Source organism: Fukomys damarensis, unplaced genomic scaffold (assembly GCF_012274545.1).
Source record: "Fukomys damarensis isolate Sample0158 unplaced genomic scaffold, DMR_v1.0_HiC HiC_scaffold_16, whole genome shotgun sequence".
NCBI classification, from domain to species: Eukaryota; Metazoa; Chordata; class Mammalia; order Rodentia; family Bathyergidae; genus Fukomys; species Fukomys damarensis.
In genome coordinates, this window is record NW_022900928.1 from 108478163 (window position 1) to 108488840 (window position 10678).

Here is a 10678-nt window from a genome sequence, read left to right on the forward strand (position 1 = left end):
GAAAAAAAAAAAAAAAAACAACCAGAAATACTGAATAACTATGACTGTTTATATCCTGTGGATCTAGGATCCAATCATACTTTGCCAGGATTTCTTGCTTCTAAGTAATGTTCTGCATAGCACTGAATATACAAAAGAGAAGGCTCCTACTGCCACATGGCATAATTTCCTGCCAAGTTCTTTCCTTAGGTTGGAGAAACTAGAAAGGGTTGGTGAAAAAAAAGCATAAAATATGCTTCCCAATAAACTCGTTTCTCAGACAGATGCATAAGAACCTAGAGCCAGTTCATGGGCCTTTGTCTGGTAACTAGGATTGCTCCCAACAGCTCACTGTTCAGAGGGCAGTTTTCCCTCTCATCCTGAATGTGCTTAGTATATTATTCCCTTAGCTTATAATGTTCCTCCTTTCTTAGCCAGTGACTGCATATTTACCTTTCTCCAGAAAGTCTGTCCCAAGTCCCCCAGCCCCTTCCCTATCTCACCTGTACACATATATCCCTGAGTCAATATTGGGTATTCCAGCTCTATTATTCCTCTATCATAGGCTCTTATCAGACTGCATTATAGTAGTTTATTTAAATGTCCAAACAAGTTTTAAAGTTTATTTTAAAGTCAATCTTTTCCATAGGACAATAAACTGTTTTCCTCTATATGTGACAGCACATAGTATAGTGCCTGATGTATAATAGGTGCTTTAAAAGTACTTGCTGAATTAGAAATAAAGCTCCTAACACAATGCTCAGCACATAGTAGGCATTATTTCCTTCCTCTTTGTTTCACAAGTTTATCTAGTCATGCCATCTTTAATCCACAATGAGCTGTAAAATATATCAGTTTAGGTTTTTTGTTTTTTGCAGTACTGGGTACTGAACTCAAGGCCTCTATATTAAGCTACATCCCAAGCCCATCCATCTAATTCATCTATCTGTCTTTTTGTTTCGAGACAGGGTCTCACTAAATTGCTACTTTGATCAATCTGCATGCAAACTTATGATCCTTCTGTCTAAGCCTCTCAGAATGCTGGGATTATAGGCCTGCATCTCCACGCTCAACTCTAATTTAATATTTTAATAAAATGGGACTATCACTTGAGAGACCTCCCAAGACTATCAGATATGAAAATGATATACATGCAGAAGTGAACACTCTTTCCCTGGTAGAGATTTTTCTTTCAGAGATGTTTCTCAAGGTCTTTGCTGACACACACTGGAGATAGTAAAAAACTAATAAAGCAATTGCCTAAAGAAAATAAATCACACTCCTAGAGGGCAGGATTTTTACTTTTGGCTATAGAAGAAAAAAAAAAAAAAAAAGATCTTGATCTTAAATTCGTAAGCCAAAAGAGAAAAGGAGAGAAATGAGGCAGAGAAAAAGCCTATTTTACTGGCTTTCCATCTCTAGTCCTGATATTCATTAGTATTTCCGTGGTAACTCAAAAGCCATTAATTTCTTGCAACCCACACTAATCCTTTTGTAGAAAGAGATAATGGATGCCTATTCTCAGTTATCTTTCTCTCTGACAATGCAGTAGAGAGGCAGTGCTGTTAGAAACCCTTGCTGCCGCCTCTCCACTTCTCATTTCCTTTGGGGCTGATGACAGCTCAGCCTTCTCCATAATAAGGCTTATAAAGGTTTATGACCATGTGTCCTTTCCTGGTCCCCCCTGTGACACAGCAGCTCCGCTGAGTAAAAACCATTTCTCTTGCTTTTAGAAATTTTGTCATCTCTTCTTACTTCCCGGAGAGCTTTTTACAACTACCATGAGTTACAAATCTAATTTCTTTATTTTTCTAGCACTGGGGATTGAACTCAGGACCTTAGCACTGAGCACTAACCTATATCCACAGTCTTTTTATTTTTAATTTTGGGATAGGATCTGGCTAAGTCACTGTTATGGCTTGTGTCTAGATTTTCCCCCAAAGCCTCATATTGTCATGAGTGGGGCCTTTTCAGAGGTGGCTGGATCTAGCGTGTGAGATTGATTCATGGTGCAATGCTAGGATTAAGTGTGTGAGTGCTATCTGTCCTACAGGCAGGTAGCCTGGGTACAATATTAGGGACAGAAAGAGGTTTGCTGCTAGTTACTTGTAGTTTGTTGCTTGCTTGCTTTGTTACCTTTTGCCCACCATGAACTGTCTCTCCTCTGCAATGCCTGTCTGCCATGCCACCCTGCCTTGGAGCCAGCTGATTATGGACTGAAACCTCTACAAACTGTGAGCCAAATAAATCCTCATTTAACTTTGGGTATTGAATATTTTGTCTAAGCAATAAGAAAAAGTAACTGAGACAGTCACTAAATTGCCCAAACTAGGTTTAAACTTGCAATCCTCCTACCTCAGCACCCCAAGGTGCTGGGATTACAGGCATGTACTACCCTGTACAGCTAGATGTCTGTCTTTTAATCAAGCCTTAAACACAGCAGCAAACCTGACTAGAACCTCACTTCTTTGTGGTACAGATATAGTTCAGTGGAAGAGCACTTGCCTAGCATGCTAGAGGCCCTAAATTTGATCTTCAGCCCAGCAAAACAAAACAACAAAAAACCTACAAACAATAACAAAAATACATAATTTCTTTCTGATTGCTTAAGCTAGGGTATGGATGCCAGTTTGGGTGGAGGGTACAAAAAGTCCTGTTAGGGAATCTTCAGAGTAACAGGTTAAAGGGCACACTGGGTTCCAATATTCTTTTCCCACTCAATAAGCAACGTCTTATTTCTGTCCCCTACTTCGGCTTTAGTGCTCTGTAGATGGGGTGTTGAACTGAGATAGTAAAGAAAGCATGTTAAACATATGAAATAGCCTATTCTTAGAGTATATAATTTTGTAAAGGAAGAAAGCAAAGATGATCAGAAAAATATACTCTGGGGTGGCTATAATGGGAAGTTATATCAAACTCTTTTAATATTTCCTGTGTGAAATGACAAGAAGGCTGAAATATGACCACTTCTTTCTAAGCTTCAGCAATTGCTACTTTCTATTGGATCTGAAGTTTATTTTTTAATATTTTTGCTACTGACAAATTGAAGCTATATATTTAAATATAAAATCACATTAATTTACCATAGTTTACAGTATGGTTTCCCCAGAGCATATCATTTTAATTCACTTAATAACCCCACATAGGGCCGGGGATTTAACTCAGTGGTGCCACCGCCTGCCCCACAAGCACAAGATCTTGAGCTTGATCCCTGGTACCAAAACAAAAAAAAACCCCACATATATCCTTATAAAGTGTCCAACTTCACAAATGAATAATATAATCTCAATCTTAAAATATATAAGTGACTCAAGATCACTAAGATTTTCACCATTGCGCAAATGAAAATAGAAAAAAATGATCAAAATGAAGCACTGTACCTATGAATTTCACAATGAAACCACAAGACAGAAATTCCTCATAAAAACAAAACACCACCAACAACAAAAATACCTTGGAACTCTCAATTTCCTCACCAGGCTCCACATTAGTATGAAAACCTGGTCCAGTTCCTCCTCAGTGTAGATTGCATTTCTCTCTCCTGGCCCTCACAGTTCCAGTGAAGGGGTTTCAGGACAATAACTGCTACTGACTGAAGAGGAAGAAGGGGAGGTTTCCCTGACAAGCACCTGATTCACTTCTGTACTGCCAGCCCACCAGAGTTCCTTTTTTTTTTGGTACCAGGGATCGAATTCAGGTTCTTGCACTTGCGAGGCAGGCCGCAGAACCACTGAGCTAAATCCCCTGCCCCAGAGTTCCTCTTTTGACATTACTTCCTCTCTCAGTTCTCAGAAACAGTTCCACACTCCTGATGGTCAACTTCATCAAGGTCTAGCCCACTGTTACCAGGGTGAGCTTTCTGGTGTCTCGCAGACCTTCCCATGCTAAAGAATTTATGCTAAACTCTTCACAAATTCCAAGCAGACATAGTAAAATCTATTCTCATTAGCTTGGCCTTAAATATCTCATTATGGAAAACTCCAAATACTCTAAAGCAGGTAGAAGAGTAAAACAAACACTGTGTATTCATTGCTCAGCTTCAAAAACCAGCAAGGTTCTGTCATTCTTGTTTCAACTCTCCTACTTCCTTCAGCTCTTTTGTTTTTTCTCTTTTGCTTGAATGTTTGAAGAAAAATCATAGACATTTTATCATTTCACCTGTAGATAATTCAGAGTACATCTCTATTAACAAATTAGAACTTCAAAATCTATATATGGTACTACTTTCTCCTATACCCCAAATTAACAATTTCTTATCTAATACCTAGTCTATTTCAATTTTCCCAGATTATTTCAAAACTTTATTTGTGTGTGTGGTACCAGGGATCAAATTCAGAACCTTGTTGCCACTGAGCCCTAAAACATTTAAAACAGATGATCTGTTCAAGTTAGGTTTACATGCCGGGCATGGTCTCCAGGAGGCTGAGGCAAGAGGATTGAAAGTTTGAGCCCACTATGGGTAACTTAGTGACTTAGCAAGTCCCTGACTCGAAATAAAAATGCTGGGGATATAGATCAGTGTGAAGGTCTTAAGGCCAGTCTTCTGATTGAACAAATTTTTTAAAAAAGAAAAGAAAAAATATTTTTGAAATAGGGTCTTGCTATGTAGTTGCGGCTAATCTTGAACTCGCTGTGGAGCCCAGGCTGATCTTGAATTCAGGGAAATCCTTGTCTCTTAGCCTTTTGAGTGCTGGCATTACAGTTGTTTGCCACCATGCCTGGCAAGAAAATTTTAAAAGATAACTTAGGTTTACACATTGGTTGAAGTTTCTTTAAATCTATAACATTTCCCTTTTCCTCTTTTTTTCATACTATGTATTATTCATTCATTCATTTCTTTATTTTGGGTGCTGAAGACCTAATCCAGGGCCTAACGCTTACTTACTAAGCTAATGCTCTACCATTCAGCTATACCCTCAGCCCCATGCATGTATTTCTTTCTTTTTTGGTACTGGGGATCGAACTCGGATACTTGCACTTGCAAGGCAGGCAGCGGAACCACTGAGCTAGATCCCCAGCCCCCATGAAAGTATTTATTGAAGACATTGGTTCACGTGTCCCATAGAATTTCCCATAATCTGGATGGTCAAGTGTATCTTTATGGTATTATTAAATGTTCCTCTGTTCCTCATGATTTCAGTCAACCACTGCTTGATCTCGAGGTTTAATGTTTTTGCTTGATTGTCCTTTTCTATTGCTTGCTCCTTCCCAACCTTAGCACCTTTTGTCTCCCAGTCTCCCTGCCTGAATTGCCCCTTGCCCTGCTGGTCTATGTTCTCTTCATGCTTGAGGGCTTGTGTAACATCTCACCCACTCTGAAGCCTTTCTTCCTCTCTTCTTCTGAGCAGAGCCTTGCTCCTTGGAGCCCCGATAACTCTGTCTATACCACTCTAGGCACTGACCATTTTTATCTGACATTTCAAATGCTCTTTCACATTCATCATATATTTATTACATTTTATAATAAAATTATTCTTAAAATCAGTAAAAAAAAAAAAAAGTATTTTGCCTTCACATACGAGCTACCACAATCCTCCTGCTCATACTGAATACTGTGGAACAAATCCTTAAAGCATTTTCTATAAATATGTATAGATAAAATAACCAGATGTGTTCAAATATTTTAGCATATATATCATTGCGTCGCTATGTGCTTTCATCTTGGTATTTTATGCCTTTCTAAAAAAAAAGTGGTCCACATTATAATAAATGAAAATTAGTTTACCGAGAAAATCTGATGACCTGAGTGAGCACAATGAATGACCCTGTAAGCATAGAATTCTGAAGATCTGGTAATAGCTGGGACAGAAGACAAAGAGAAAATTTCAGTGTTTTCAAAAGCTTCCGTGGTACCCAATAATCCTAAATCAAAATTATACAGGACAATTTAAAGAAAACACTTAAGTTTTGTTAACAAGAGTAATAAATATGAAAGGAAGCCAAAATGGAAAGAGAATGAAGTACTCAAAATACAAAAGTACAGCACTGTTCTACACAGGCTTGGCAGAATTGCCTCTCAGTCAAAGCTCTGTAGGTATATTACACTTCTTTCAATCTTGGTCGTCATCTCATTTTTTTTGTTTTGCTTTTTTATTTTTTTGAGACAGGGTCTCTCTAAGTATTTCAGGCTGGCCTTGAACTTATTATGTAGCCACTCTGACCTTAAATCCACAGCAATTCTCCTGCCTCAGGTTCCCGAGTGCTAGGAATACCCACCATGCCTGGCAATCTTCTCATTTTCTTTACAGGTTATCTAACACATAGCTAGTTACAAGAACAGATAATTGTGGGATCGGAAAACACGATTTACAACAGTTATATGGGCTCAAAGATGAGGCAACAAAGAAATTTGACACATATCTACTGAGTCACAACTGTGCAAAGCAGGGCTATAAGCTTTTTGGAGACATAAAAATGATAGAAGTTCTTAAGGTGCTTAGAGTTTGGTTGTCATAAATGATGCTAATATGACACTTCTACAACAATATAAACAGATTAGCTCAAGAGAGAAACCACAATGTCACTTCAGAACAAAGACATTCCTTCAACTTGGCATTTCTTGGTTTATGGCTAATGCCAATGTACTCAGTTGTTATTGTCTCTTGACTTCCAGGCCTCAGCTCGTTTCCTGGAGTACAATGCCATTTGGCCCAACCCTTAGTTCATAGGTCTAGACCAGCCTAGAGCTTGGGAGATGTGGTCAGATTTCCTCAGAGACACAGGGCTTCCTGAGAGCCATCCAGCCACTGCCAGCCCCCTCCTTGCTCCAAGACTGCATGCTTCTCTGGGGCTAGTTATGGCCTTTAGGCCTCAAGACTCCACTCAAGGCATGATTCCGAGTCCAGGGGACTCCTGGGCTTCACCTCTTTAACACTGACCTACTTTCAGCTTCCCTTGCTCTTGGCCTAAATGCAGTGGTGGTGACCCTCTTAGAGCTTTCAATGATAACAGGTGCTATATACATTGACCACCACTGGCCAGCCCTTCAGGCACTGTCTGAAGAAGACAAAGAGGGCAACTTTCACAGATTACTCTTATCAAATTGGAACTCTATACTGAGGAAGATAATAAGGCTAAGTGGAAAAGAATGCAAGATGTTACTGAGTTGGGTAAAAATATGTATTTTTCCCTCTGTGTTTAGGATCCTTATCAACATAGCTCCCGGCTCTCTGATTCCAGAGTCCAATCCTCTCTTTCACACAGAAGTAACATCCTAGACTTTTTAGAACTCTTCTAAAAAGGTACTTATCATTATCTGGGCATTTTTCTCACTCCCTCTCACCTACCTTTAACTTGACCCTTATGAGGCCTTCAAGTACAAAATCCTTCTACCTACCCCTTGCAGTGACATCCCTTCATCACTAGTCTCTTTCTCTCTCTAGATTCTATGTTCAGTTGTTATAATTTGCTTTTTCCTCTTTCCCTACTTTAATCACAATTCTGGATTGTCACCATCCTTTGTATTCTCTACTTAAGCCCCACCTTCTTAAGATATAGAAATGCTAACTCAGACAAATATGGGTTAATATTGCTCAACTTCTTTCATATTTTTAATCCTGATACTGTATCCTTTGATTCATTTCAATGGCTGCCAAATACACTCTACAAAACAAATTTTTTATACTGCCCTAACTTTCCAAAATCCAAATTCTACCACCTCTTTGTGCACTGCAGGGTGCCCCTTTACATATGCTACACTTAGCTTCACTTCATCATCACACTTAATCAATGCCCTGTGGAAGAGCCACAGAGCATACAGGCTAAGGCCAAAGAGTTGCTGAAGCAATATGCTAGGTTTAAATCCCTATTTTGCCCTCATTGGGTGTATGACCATGGGCAAATTACTTAACCTGAGACTCACTTTGCCTTTTATAAAGTGAGGCAATATTATTAGTGCCTATCTCCTTGTATTAATGTGCAGAGAAGAAATGAGTAGTTCTTAGAATTTTAATCTTTTAATCTCAAAAGAAGAAACTTTTTTGGTATGAGACAATATTTTAATATTAGTTAAGAAAATCACGCATGAGTCACTGTAGGCAAACATGGGCACAAAGTGAGACACTCATCAACCAAAAAGGCACCAGGAAAAATAATTAACACTTAGACTAAGCCTCTTGTATTATTAACACAAAATAAAGTCACCATTCCATAAAAATTATTAGCAGAATGATACCATGAGAGTACCTGAAGAAAACAGCCAAGAAAAAAGATGCAGAGTGTATGACAAGGGATATACCACTGCATGCACAGTAAATGGCTGCTTTAACAGCATATGATTAAACAAAAGGTGGTCTCTTATAGAGGGTGTTGTACTGTATGGATTTTTCTGATTAAAATAGGAAAAAGAAAAAAAAAAGATGCAGCCCTTCCCCCTAAAGTTCATGTAAAAGCAGTGCTAGAGCCCTTGTTACAAGTAGATTTATTTAGGCATAATGATTATTATCAATAAGAAGAAACTCTTTATCTCCTTACTAAAGTTGAACTTTCCACATCTACTCTGCCCCAAATCCTACTCTACTTCTCCAGAATCCCTTCCCCTGAAACATCTTAAAACTTCCAAAATCACTCATTCAATCCCACCTCTCCTATGGCTCAATCTGTATCTTTTCAGATCCAAGATTACTATGACTCCACTTCCCATTTCACACAATCTGGCCTCTAAATATTGCTCTGACCTCCTCTCACATTTCTTTCCCAGCCACAATCTTCTGTTCCTTCAATAAGCCTTGTGCAGGCTGGCCTCAAGGCCTCTCATGTTGCTGTATCTCCATCTGGAACTTTCTACCACATTCCATCACCTTACTTGCCTCCCTCTGAGTTCTTCAACTCAAAAATGGCTGTCCTCAAATGGCTGTCCTCGGTGAGGTCATGCCTTAGCACTCAAGTAAAAGAGTCCCTCTCAGTCCCTCGCTGCCATTTCACGTTGCTCTTTATTTTCTCCAAAGACTTCTTTCCTTCTCTTGAGAGCAGGGACTTGATCTCTCTTCTATCCCTTGTTTACCAGTGGCTGGATCCATAAATATTTCTTGAATGTATTAACAAAGGTCTATGCTAGAATCTGTGGAGATGCCAAATGAATCAGACACTGATCCTGTGAATAGATTTTATATATAGCCCAGCAGGGGAGAAAAAGAAGGGTCTTAAAGTATCTGAATTATGAGGCATGAAGTCCTCAAAGCCTTCTAACAAGCACAGCTGAAGGACTTAGATTCTCAGAGAAGAAAGAAAGGACTTCTGCCAGAGAAGTTCTTGAAAGTCTTAAGAAGGGTTGGTGTTTGAGATAGACTTTGAAGAGAGGATGGGATTGGTGATTCAGGGAAAAAGGAATTGCAAGTGGCAGGCCTTTCCATTTCCTTCATCAGTTTATACTCTTTCTCCAGTTAAAGCCTTTCCTTTTCTTTTCACAAGTCCAACTTCTTCTTCATGGCCACAGTCACCCTAATCTGAGTCCTCCTCATCTCACATGGTGACAACTGACAGAACCTCTTAATTGATTTCCATCCCTTTAATTATTTCCACTATCACCCCATCCAACATATTCTTGGAGCCTGAGGAAACCCAGCAAACAGCATTCCTTTCCCTCACTCAAGTTTTGAACTGAGATTGACAGAGAAATGAAAACATCAGTCAGCTGGAGGAGGCCACTCGCATGTGTCACAACAATCTGAACCCCAGGATTATGCTGACTTACCTCTGAGTCACAAGCAGCCCCAAGATAGCTCCGGGCCTCCCCTCTTGGGGTCTGCACATGAAGGGCTGATGGCATGCAGGATCAGATCTTTCTTCTTATGAGAGGCTCAGTTACATGGCTCCTCTCCTACAGTTACCAGTAAGTCACTCCTCCTTCCCAGGGGTACAGTATAAAAAAGGAAGAAGAGAGGCCGACTAACGATGCTATTCTAATTATGTCCCTCTACATGGCCACATAAAGCTACTAGAAAGTCCCTGCTCCCCATCACTTTCACCTCTGCCAACTTCTGGACGTCTTATAAGGTACCCCTTCCAATCCTCACTCTTGACCTTTTCAAGTATGCTGAAAAACCTGAAACAGCACATTGATTTTATTTGTCTGTCTTTAAATATATCCCATAACCTAAACCAACTATTCCCCCAAATGCACCCCATTCCAGGATAGTTCCTGGTTATCCCACACAGATGCTGTGTTCTCTCTAGTTGGCTTAGTGCCCTGTCCTCAAAGTTTAGTTGAAATACTGTTTCCTCATTGGCGACCTCTACGGCAATCTAGATCCCAATCTCTGCCATTTTTTTTGTTCTGTTTTGTTTTTAAAAAATAGCTTCCAAGTTTGTTTCATGCTATAGTACTCAACTATGTTCAAGGTGGAAACTAGAAAAACATTTAATTAATTTTAGATTTTTGTTCTCATTAGACATGGGAAACAAGTGAACTTAACAAGATTTGCATTAATCATGACACTGCCACAAATGCTCATAGCAAAGAACATGAAAAAAAAAATAACATAGGGACCAATGACTTATATATTTTAGACACACTGCATAGACCCTAGCACAGTGCTGGCCAACATAGTGCACAAGTATTTCTTTAGTTACCGGGGATTGTACTTGGGTCCTTGAGCTTCAAGGCAGGCAGCAGAACCAATGAGCTAAATCCCCGGCCCATTGCACAAGTATTTTTTAAAATTGTCTTTATTGATTTTTGTTCAATCGTATCTTATTTCTT

At 39.4% G+C, this 10678-nt stretch overlaps 1 protein-coding gene across 3 annotated transcripts in view; it reads right to left on the reverse strand.

Annotated features, from left to right (window-relative positions):
- Window positions 1-10678, reverse strand: part of Plekhm3 (pleckstrin homology domain containing M3) — a 182485-nt gene that overhangs the window by 141334 nt on the left and 30473 nt on the right. The gene's annotated exons all lie outside the window — the stretch shown is intronic.